Source organism: Zophobas morio, unplaced genomic scaffold (genome assembly GCF_036711695.1).
Source record: "Zophobas morio isolate AGI-343-1 ecotype UQ-CSIRO unplaced genomic scaffold, CSIRO_AGI_Zmor_V1 ptg000042l, whole genome shotgun sequence".
NCBI classification, from domain to species: Eukaryota; Metazoa; Arthropoda; class Insecta; order Coleoptera; family Tenebrionidae; genus Zophobas; species Zophobas morio.
In genome coordinates this window covers 21,698-32,265 of record NW_026972147.1, presented here as the reverse complement: position 1 = coordinate 32,265, position 10,568 = coordinate 21,698, and positions in this window count along the sequence as shown.

Sequence of the window (10,568 nt, the reverse complement as noted above, 5' to 3'; positions counted from 1 at the left end):
TATTTAAAGAAATTGGTAAGCAAAGTTTTTTTTTATTAATTATAAACTTTTTTAAAAGGATGTTGTAAGTGTAATAACTGTCTAGGAACGCTTATCATGGAAGGTGCAACTTTTAGAAAAGACGGCGGGGTAGGAAAACATGTCTGACTGGCTTGTCTAGAAACTTTGGCGTGCGAAGGATTGAGTTATTCGAAAGTGAACGCTTACAAGGATGGACTTTTGTAAGTGAATGATTGTTAAAACACATCTTGGAATTACCAAGGGAATTGTCAAATAACTAATAATTAAAATCCAGTTAATAATAATAGTTTTGTGGTATTAAGAATATACGTATTTCTTTGAGTGTGTTTTCTCCAATATTATTGGTGTACTACGCTTTTCCTATTTATATAGGTATTTATTATAATTATGTATCTAAGTTAAAGATATTAATAAGTACACATATAGAAGAGTTGTGGCTTTCAAGGTGGTCTTCCCTAATCTATGCAAGTATGAATATTAGAATTAAATTTTCATTACGAGGTTTGTTTACTTGAACTCGGTTTATGAGCTCTCTAATTTCTTGCAATTTTTGCTCAAAGTAAAAAATATATGGTGGCTCGTCCTCTTTGGTTTAGTATGTTGAAAGACACAAAGATGTAATTAATAAGCTTTCTAACGAAGCGAGAAAAGTTCTTAACCACCAACAGGGTTAAAATTGTTCCTTAACAGTTGAAGCACGTCCAACTTGCTTAACTGTTACACTTTTTTATTTTAAAAGTTTATGCGTATTGTCAGACTTACCACAGCTCCACCAGCTATATCTTTTTAAATTTTATTTACAATTCTTTCTATAAAAGATGTCGCGTGTTTTACCTTCTTTTTCTTCTGGTAGATTTCCTAATTATTACTTTAAGTAAGAATACTTACGTTTTTTTTTAAAAAAAATTACTTTGATGTATTTCCCCCGTTTGTTTAACGGGTAGATTTATCATTGTTTTATCTGTTAGAGGTTCCTTAGACTCAGTTTTCTTAGCTTCCATACTTTTCGTAAAGACTTTTTCTGCACTATTTGTAAGAGCTGCAACGTCTCAGTATACTAAATAAAGTTTTATCTGCAGTGTTTGCTGTAAAAAACTACCCTGTTCTTCTTTTGCCTTAAAAAAGTCAGTTTCCTCAAATGCAAAACTTTCGAAACCTGTAAAGAGGACTACTTCAAATTAAAAGATACTTCTCTCGCTTGCATTTTGTACTTTGCTTTTTACGACTGAAGACTCCAGAGTGTTTACCTTTATTAAATACTCCAAATGTGTTTGGAATTTTTATCTACAGATTATTTTGGTATTAAACATTTTACGTGTTTTGACTACTTTCTAATTTAATGTAAATTACCCGACTTAAGTGTTGAGAAGTGTTATTTGTACTACGAGACCTAGCTTTCTCTTTTTTAGCTTTTTTTAATTTTCTACATTCTTTAAGTCTCTGTTTTCTTTGACGCCCTTGGGAAACAAAGGTTTTATCTATTTAAAATCTTATAGAAACTTTATACTTTGCTCACTAAGGATATTTAGTTCTTCGTAACTAATTTCCGAATCGGATGAGGTAGATGACAAATCTTTAGATAAGTTGTACTTTATAAGACCTGTTATAGTAGATTGTGAAAGTACATTTGTTAACCTGGACATAAATTTAAAAATAAAATTTTTGACCTTCTGAACTTATAAGTAAAGTGTCTTCAACTTCAGTCATTCTTTTAGTCATTAAACTATTTAAATTAAGTTAAAGCTTCGCATATATATCTTTTTAACTTTTTGATTTACTTAATTTTAATGATATTTTTATTTAAAAAGTTGGGAGATAAAGTCACTAAAAACCCTGAGCCTCAAATCCGTCTATGACTTTTAGCCTGGTACACTTAAAAAGAAAGTTTATAGTAGAGGAGCACAAAGCCTTTCCTGTACTAAGAGCAGCTAGGACAAAAAGCCTTTTACCTTAAGTTAATTTTAAAAAAAAAAGATTTATTTAATCTTATGCGAATAGCCTCAATACTGCTTTTTCTACTGTGTACTATTGTGTGGTATTGAAAAAATATTAACTCCTTAAAAAATACCGCTTTCTTGACGTGGAACGTGGTAGTAGAGTCATCATTAGCAGGTTTTCAGCGTTAACTTTTTTTTGTTTTTGTGTTGGTATAGTATACTATAGAAATACAATAACTCTGTAGACTATTAGTTTTCTTTAGTTAATTTGTTTTCTCTTATTTTATTTTAATTTTAGTTGAACAAATATTTCTCTACAGGGAAAGCAAACAGGTATAAGACATTCCCGTAATAGGTCATTAATAAATATATAACTGTCAGCAACAACAGTAACAGTAAAAATTTAATAGGAGTACAATTCCTTGTTTATTTATTAATTTCTATACAAAAAAATGCAGTTAAAATTGGTATGATTTTTGCTGCTTCGTCATATACTAAGTATACCTAGGTCTTTTCGATTAATTGTCAATTGGTAATAAAATTTTATAATAAAAACATTCATTATTGTAATTTTATATTAGTACTACTTCTTTCAATATGTATACTGTATAGCAATGATAATAAAGTGCATTCGTTTTCGTTAATGGCGCAACGTGGCTTTTTTTTCGGCATCCTTGCTTAGTCAGAGGGTAAATAAGATTAAGCAATTCTAAATCACGGCTGTAGCAGCCAGGGTTGCCCAAGGATTAGATGTATAATGATTGATTTTGACACGTCAAAATTAATATATGCGATTTTTTACTTTATATCGAAAGCTCTATTAAATTAATAAATGACTTATTTATCTTCCCAGAAATTTGTTCTAATACCATTAATTATTACTTTTACATAATATAGCAGATACAAAAGGCGTTTTTTCCCGTCGGCAGTCCTTGGTTTAGTTTCTTTGGTTGTGTACTAGGCACCTCGGCTGATAGGGCTAATTGGTTAATATTCGATATGGCGAGAAGTCGTCTTAGCATAAAGGACTAAAATGATTAAGTAGAAGAATAGATTAAGAGGCGATTTGCGCGCAGGCGTTGTCTTAGCCTTGAAAACTCAAGGCGTATTTTAGAAATATTATGTTTAATCTTAGAGGCGAAAAATAACAAATTTATCTGATATAGGTTACACAGAGTAAAAAGAATTTTTAGATATTGGAGAACCGGCGGTAGTAATTCAGGCTTTTTTGTTTAGACTCAAAAATAAACTTATCTTTAGTACCATGAGCTTTTGCCGATTCCATAAGTGTATTCGTCTTCACCAAATGTAATTGAGGTTTCTTGCGCCGTTGGTCAGTGGTGTTCCTTTCGTGTTTGCATAAGCGTTACAGTGAATTTAATAAGATGCCTTCGTATGTCTGCTTTAATAATTAAGATGTCAAGTGCTCTAAAGGTTTCGCCATGAACATAAATGACATTTCTGCATATTTAACAATAATTAAAGGCTAACAAGATATACCTAGACGTTGCCGTAATTATTAATTAACATAACTTTTTTATCCTTAAATCTCCGACCTCGGTTAATAAAGTTTTACAAACAGAAAGGCATCTTTGTAATTCACAAAGTACAACAGCAGGTAATATATATAAAATTGTTGTAACCTTGTATAATATACTTCAAAACATTAATTAAAACTACCGAACGAGTTTATGTATCTTTTAACAAGATGTCTCGAGGTAGGTATAAGCCAATAGGCATAATATAAAAGACGAAGGGTTGGCCTAAAATAACTTTGAAGTTCAATGGTTTATGCCATTTCTTAAAATTTGAGGTGAAAGAAAAACTCAAGGCGACAAATTTATTTACCTCTAAGGGCTAGTTTTTTTTTCTCTTTAGTATTTAAATCTCCTTGCAACTTCTCGAGTTGTTCAAGTGATGGTTGTACTATAGTTAATAGCACCAAATTTTAATAATGGTCGCCTTAGCTCAGTGACTAAGAGAATTGACGCCGTACTCGAGGTCGTGAGTTCGAATTTCACCGACGCGACCTCTCTTTTCGTCTTTGGCGGTTGTGTATTTAACCTCGCCCTAATACAATCTGACAGCCTTTTCCCTCTCCCTTGAGAGAGAAGCTGATAGTGAGATTTTCCCCTGATACTTCTTTTTTTGCGGTTCTTCCACCACACTAGTTAGTACAAGTTCTATAATTTCCGCTGCTTCTAAGTCCTTGAGGCAGTTATTATACTTTATGAAAAAAAATGAGCATCTACTTCGTCATCCTCCCTGAGGACAAGAATTTAAACTAAGCAATTAATGTCTTTTAAAAAAGCTGATATTAGCATTCAGGTGCACAAATTTTTTAACTTGAATAGATTGCTTCACGTTACTAGTTGCTTAGTTCCCGCCACGGGACCTTTATTGTCGTAGCTTGGTATTGGCCTAGATGAATAGAGCTACTATTGAATAGAGTTACTCTTCAAGTGATAACTTAATTCCAAAGGGCTAGAAATACAAAATAGAAACGTCTATAGGGAGTTCAAGTCAAAGCTAAGGTTTTTTAATAACTTAGTAGTCTAAAGGATTACAAAGTCAGTTTTTAGATGTTCATAATATAATACAATTTATTTAAACAGTTTCCCTCACAATACTATAGCTCCGTAAAGGTGAGTTTAAAAAAAAATGGATATTTAGTCGCGTTGCATGCCGTTGCATGCTAGAATATAAGACTAAACTTGTTTTTCAAGCATAATCATTAAATCGCCCAGGTTAATTAGTCTACGCTCAAATTACCGAAATAGTAATATATGTAATAAACAGAGAAGAGTGTTATTAAAACTCTTTTGGTTATCTAAATATAAATAATTTCTTTACTTTTTTTTACTTTCCACTTATTCAACATATAGTGAATAATTAGTAAGCCGATTACATCTAATAAATTGATATATTAGTAGTAGTACGCATTTGGCATCGAATTATAAGCTCATTGTAAAACTTTGCAAGTAAAAATTGGTTTAAGGTTAAGGTTTACTAGGTCAAAATGCTTATACACACTAAAAGTAAAAAGGATTTTAACTAAAGATTTTTTTGGCTATTTATATTTTACACCCCACTTAAACCTATAAGCTACTAAATTAGCCCCAGCTAAAACTTTAGTTAAAACTATATTATTAAAAAATCTGAAAAGCTTTTTTTTTTAAAGAAATTCAAGTATAGTTGACGACAAATACAAATTGCTTAATTAGTACCACTTAAATGCAATCGCTAACATTATAAAACTTGAGCAAGCGTTAAGTTTAATCAAACAAGTAACTGTCATGGGCTACTCTCCGTTACATATATCGTGTTTGTGTTGGCCCTTTGTGTTAGCATCTAAAGTCATCAAATAGTCTAAAAGGTAGAAACTATTTTGATTAAAAAGGACTAAGAACAGTAGCTAAATAAGAGTCATAACATAAAAGAAAACTTACAAAAATTAAAAAAAAATTTATATTTTATAATTTCTCGGCTCATGCATTGTATTTTTTAAAGATAAGACAAAAATGGATATCAAGAAAAATTCTCACTTTACTTCTCAATGCGTGGTTTTTGTTAAATTAAATTTAAAAATACATAAATTAAGCGAACTTAAAATAAAAATAAGGAAAAACATATGAGCAAAAGGAGGGAGCAATATGAGATAGATAAAATTTGTTGAGTTTTACGAGAAAAACATATATTCTAGGCATTGCGCCTGACTTAGAACACAAGTAAATCATCAAAATATAAGTTATATGGTAGCAATTTTAGTGTTATTTGGCAGTTAATTAACAGTTTCACCAACTTTTCTTTGGTCTATATTTGAGGGTTAGTCGCTAGATACAAAAGCTATAATTTTTATATAATGGCACCCGCACGGTAAAGGACACTTTTCTTTTTCATTTCCTTGAGGGGCGGTGGCGTGGGCCTCCGCTCTCCGTCAGTAGCGATGTTGGGTTAAGTGAAAATTGTACTGAGTGATATAAAAGCTAGTACCTAAATAGTGTTTAAAAAATGATGTATTGACTCCCAGCATAAGCTACTTAACATGTTTGCTGTGGTCTTTTTGTTTTTTTTGGACAGACAAGGAAGATGCAGGTCGATGTGAGAGTCTGAATAACAACTTTATTCTACTTGTTTAGGGAGAAGATTCTCACCAACAGAATGCTATTTTTTTAATTAAGGGTTATATAATTTTTTGTCCATCATAATTAAAGGATGACAATGATACTGTGGAGTTATTGTTATGAGTTTGTAGAGGTTTAGATTATCTGCTTATGTGAAGTAAGATTGTAAGGTTTAGTCGTTCAGGGCAGCGATTTGTTCAGAGAGTTTAGAGAGATTGTAAAAGAAAATATTGAGTAAAGTTAGAGCTGCTTAAATTTATGCTAAAAAGGGTTGTGGAGAAACTGCACAAGTAAATATTATGGCTGTCAGGCGAGGAAACATATAGGTTTTAAAAGAGCCGCAACGCCTGTACAAAGCAAATTTGTAGTATAGAATTTGCCAAAGCGGAGTTTAACGAACAGAATGCGAAAATCTGCTTTAGTTTGGAATTTTTGAAATATCAGCTTATGAGGGAGGAAAGGCGGCACCAGAGTAAGAAAATAGAAGGAATTTGAGATGTGTTTGTTATTACATGGATTTTACAAGCGACGTGCTGTATAATTCAGGTGGTCGAAGGAGACTAAGAGTATCTACATTAGACGTCGTCAAGGGCTTTTATTAAGGGGTTATTCCTGATATTAATAAAATAGCATTGTTTACTAGAGTTCATTATAGCATTTGAAGAAAAATCTTTGAACTTATAATGCTCGATGAGAAGACAACTATTTGATTCCTTAAATGACCTGTTTAGTAACAGGTGAGCTTGACTCAAGTAACAATCTGAACTGAAAAATACGCGTTGAAGTGGATGATTGCTTGGTAAGTACCAAATGAGAATATGAGCATCACAGGAGTTAGGAGGTATTATAACGCAGATATTCGAAAAAAATTTTGATCGTGCAAAAGGAGCGGTAAAGATGTTTGGGGGATAATTTACTGATAAAGGCCTTAGAATGGAGTGCGGAAAGGGTTGGTTTTTTAACTATACCGTAAACTGGAAGTAGGGAAAGATTTAATAATTTTATTGCTAACTTTAAACTTATGGAGCACTTAATTCTCTTAGAGTGCGGTTATAGTGGAACCTTTATATAGGTTACTTAAAAATTACACGAAATTGAAAAAAAAAAAAAAGTAGTGAATGTTAGTCCCATTGGTTAATAAACGGGCGCCAGTAATAAGGGATGGAGGGAGGGGGGGGTGTTGTCTCAGCGTTACGACAAGGGAAGGTATACACTATATTGTCCTTGCGTGTAGTTTAGCGAATACCGAAAAAAAGAATAACTATTAACCGAGAAGCATGTGCGATGCATGGTGTATTAATAGATTAGTAGACTTCATTAAGTTGAGCAGTCAGCGGTTATTTGTACAGACTAATTAATAGATTTGCTCAGGTTGTTTAAAGTTAAGGGCTAGTGTGGCAAAGCTATAGGGACATGGGAGAGTTTCAACAAATGAACTGGTTACTAGAATTAATACCGGATAAGTTTTTAAAAGGTAGTACTTGCAAAGTAAACATTGAAGTGCTGACTGTTTCGGTGGTTAAGGTGAGTATTATGCTTGGTAGTGGGCGTGCAATATCAGTATCCTTATCATATTCGGTCACCGACTTACCGGCTTTTTCAGGTTGGAGGCTTAGCTTGTCAGGAGGTAATAAGGGGCATATTTTACTAGAAAGCTACTCCAATGTATTTATGTCTTCTCTTTTCAAATTAACATCCGCCCTTTAAAGCCTTCAACTCTTCCGTAAAATTTTCCTATTTTTGTTTTAAAAGAGTTTGAATTATTCTTTCGAGCCTCTGGAACTGCTGAGTTCACAGATCTATTCGACGGCATTGGAAGCTGTCTTTAGAGAGTACCAACAGTTTAATTGTTGGTTTGACCTCTTCTATCTCACAGATCTTGTGATTAAACTATAGCGCTAAAAAAAATAACAGCGATGAAGTAGAACAGGTTTTTTAAATTGTCCCGTACTCTCTCCTATAAATTAAAACTGTCTTTGGAGCGCGCATTACAGCCATATATAAAGTCTACCGCTTTCCATATATGGTAGCTTTTAATGATCTAACCTAAACATTTGGATCAAAAGTTCTTTGTAGCTTCATTCTCTGTTACTCATTGGTGACTATGATGACTAGTTATTGTTCCAAGGGATTTGGTTTTCTAAAGATAATGTTAACATTTTACTTATCTCCCTATTACTAGATATATTTATCCGTCTTTTATAATTGAAACTGTAAAATCGCATTACCAGCATAAAAAAAATTTTAAGGAAATTTAATCTTACGGATGCAAGTTTGAATAGAATTTGGAGGCTGTAGCAGCTGTAAATAATTAGGAATTTTTTTTAATTTGGAGATGCTCAAAACATTAGAGAGGGGTTTGATAACATTTTAATTATATTGGCTGGCTACCCTAGATTCGTATATGACCAAAATAAAGTTATTTGAAAAATTAATGCTAAATTGGTGAAACAAGAACTGAGGAAGGTATGCTAAGGGAGCCATGGAACATTGTAATGGACAGCAAAGATATTAGAGTTTGTCAAAATAAGTGGTGTTGCTCTAGTGCTGCTGACGACAGACGGTTAACATTCTTAAGGTTTAGTTGATAAAGTTATACAAACCCTCGATGGGATGATAATGAACTTATATGTCAAAATAAAATAAATCATAATTAACTTAAACACAAAATAAATAAATAAATAAATTTAAACTGCTAAGTTTCATCGTACTCTGTTTGAATAAGGCATGCTTAGTTGTACATTTTATCTAAGTATGTAATATATAGAATCAAAATCCTTCGCACGCAGTTATTTGACTGTAATAATTTTTATCAACTAAAAACAAACATTTTTGAAAACAGTGTACTTATGTTTTACTTAATAAAAACTGTAATCAAATGAATTAAATTGAAAAATTTATATAGATAATAACACTATAAAGTAAAATACAAAATGTAAAAAACACAATTGTAAAAATGAATTTTTTAAAAGAGTGATCACAATTATAAAGGGTTAGGGTCTACAAATAATTATATCTTTACAAGTCTTTTGAATCGACAAATTTAAAAAGCTCTCACAAAATTAATTAGATATGACACCTAATATTTTATTATTAAGAAATTTGAATATATGAATATTGAGTTAAAAAAACCTAATAGTCATATTAATCTCTGTATATGCTTTTCACTAAGACATTGGAAAGCTTCTACAAAATTCTTTGTTTGGCAGCTACTAATGGAATCTCAGATAAATTTTTTGAACAAAATTTGACCTATACCACCAAGAATAGGGAAGAGATAGGGAAAACTATTAAAAAAGTTAAACTGGTTGCTAAACAAAATTATTCAGAATGGTATAGCGATTGTAGCTTAGAGGTTAACAAGCAGCTACAATTTTTTTTTTTTACCAAAATAAAATTGAAAATGCTGTACAGTCTTTCTCTAAAAAGCTTTGTGGGCTTTGTGAGCTGGGTGAGTCTCTTACTACAGACTAAGTTTCTAACTCGGCCCTTGCTGCGAATGCTCTATTTACTATCATATCTGAAGACACTACTAAGTTTTTTGTAGATAAAATAGGTGGTATTTATTTAAAATGTCATAGTAACGTTGGAAAAGGAGGATATCAAAAGAAGCTCTAAAAAAAACTTTAAATGAAAAGGGATCTTTTGTTCAAGGAATAAACCGATACCATAACTTTTTAAAGAAATTGTGGCGGAACAACTCCAACCATATAAAAAACATTTGGGAAAATTTAATATAATGATAATGCTAAAAAACCTTTTAACATCATACTAATAAGAATATTAAGAGGCATTGCAATAAATTTTCAGGTCTGAGGTTATTAAAAGTGACGTCTTTGTACGTGAGAATACTTATAATCCACGTCTAAAATTTTTACCTAGTCAAGTAACAAGACTGAAGCTCCTAGGTATTTAGATGGTCAAACCATACTTTGGGGAAGTAACAAGTGATTTCCTTTAAATTAAAGGAAAGTTATTAAGAAATTTGGATTTAAGAGAAATTCTGCCTCGAATAAAAACTTATTAAATAGTTTTAAAAAATTGAGTAATACAAAACATTTAACAGCAGGTTCTTCCAATACAACATATTTTGGGGTAAAGAAAAGGAAAGAAGAAACCTCTACCACCCCCCCACCGCCCCAAGATTTTCTTAAATTAGACGAGTTAAGTTCTACTTCACCTGTCCTTACGTTAGGGGTTTCTACTGGAAGAAAAAGTATTTTGTACGGAGGAGTTTAACCCTTTAAGGCAAGACTTTTTAACGTTGAGAATATACTTTCTTTTGTTGGAAATGTCCTCTGAATTAATCGTCTAATACTTACACTCTTCTCGCGTAGTGTTTAACTATAGCGCCTATAAAAAGTAGCAAAGATTAACAAGAGTTATTTGTTTACAGCTTTATGGCGTTATTCGCTCAATATACAAACGGTCGCTCACAGAATCAATTAACACCCAAAATGAAACCCTCGCGCAAGCTTTTGACGCA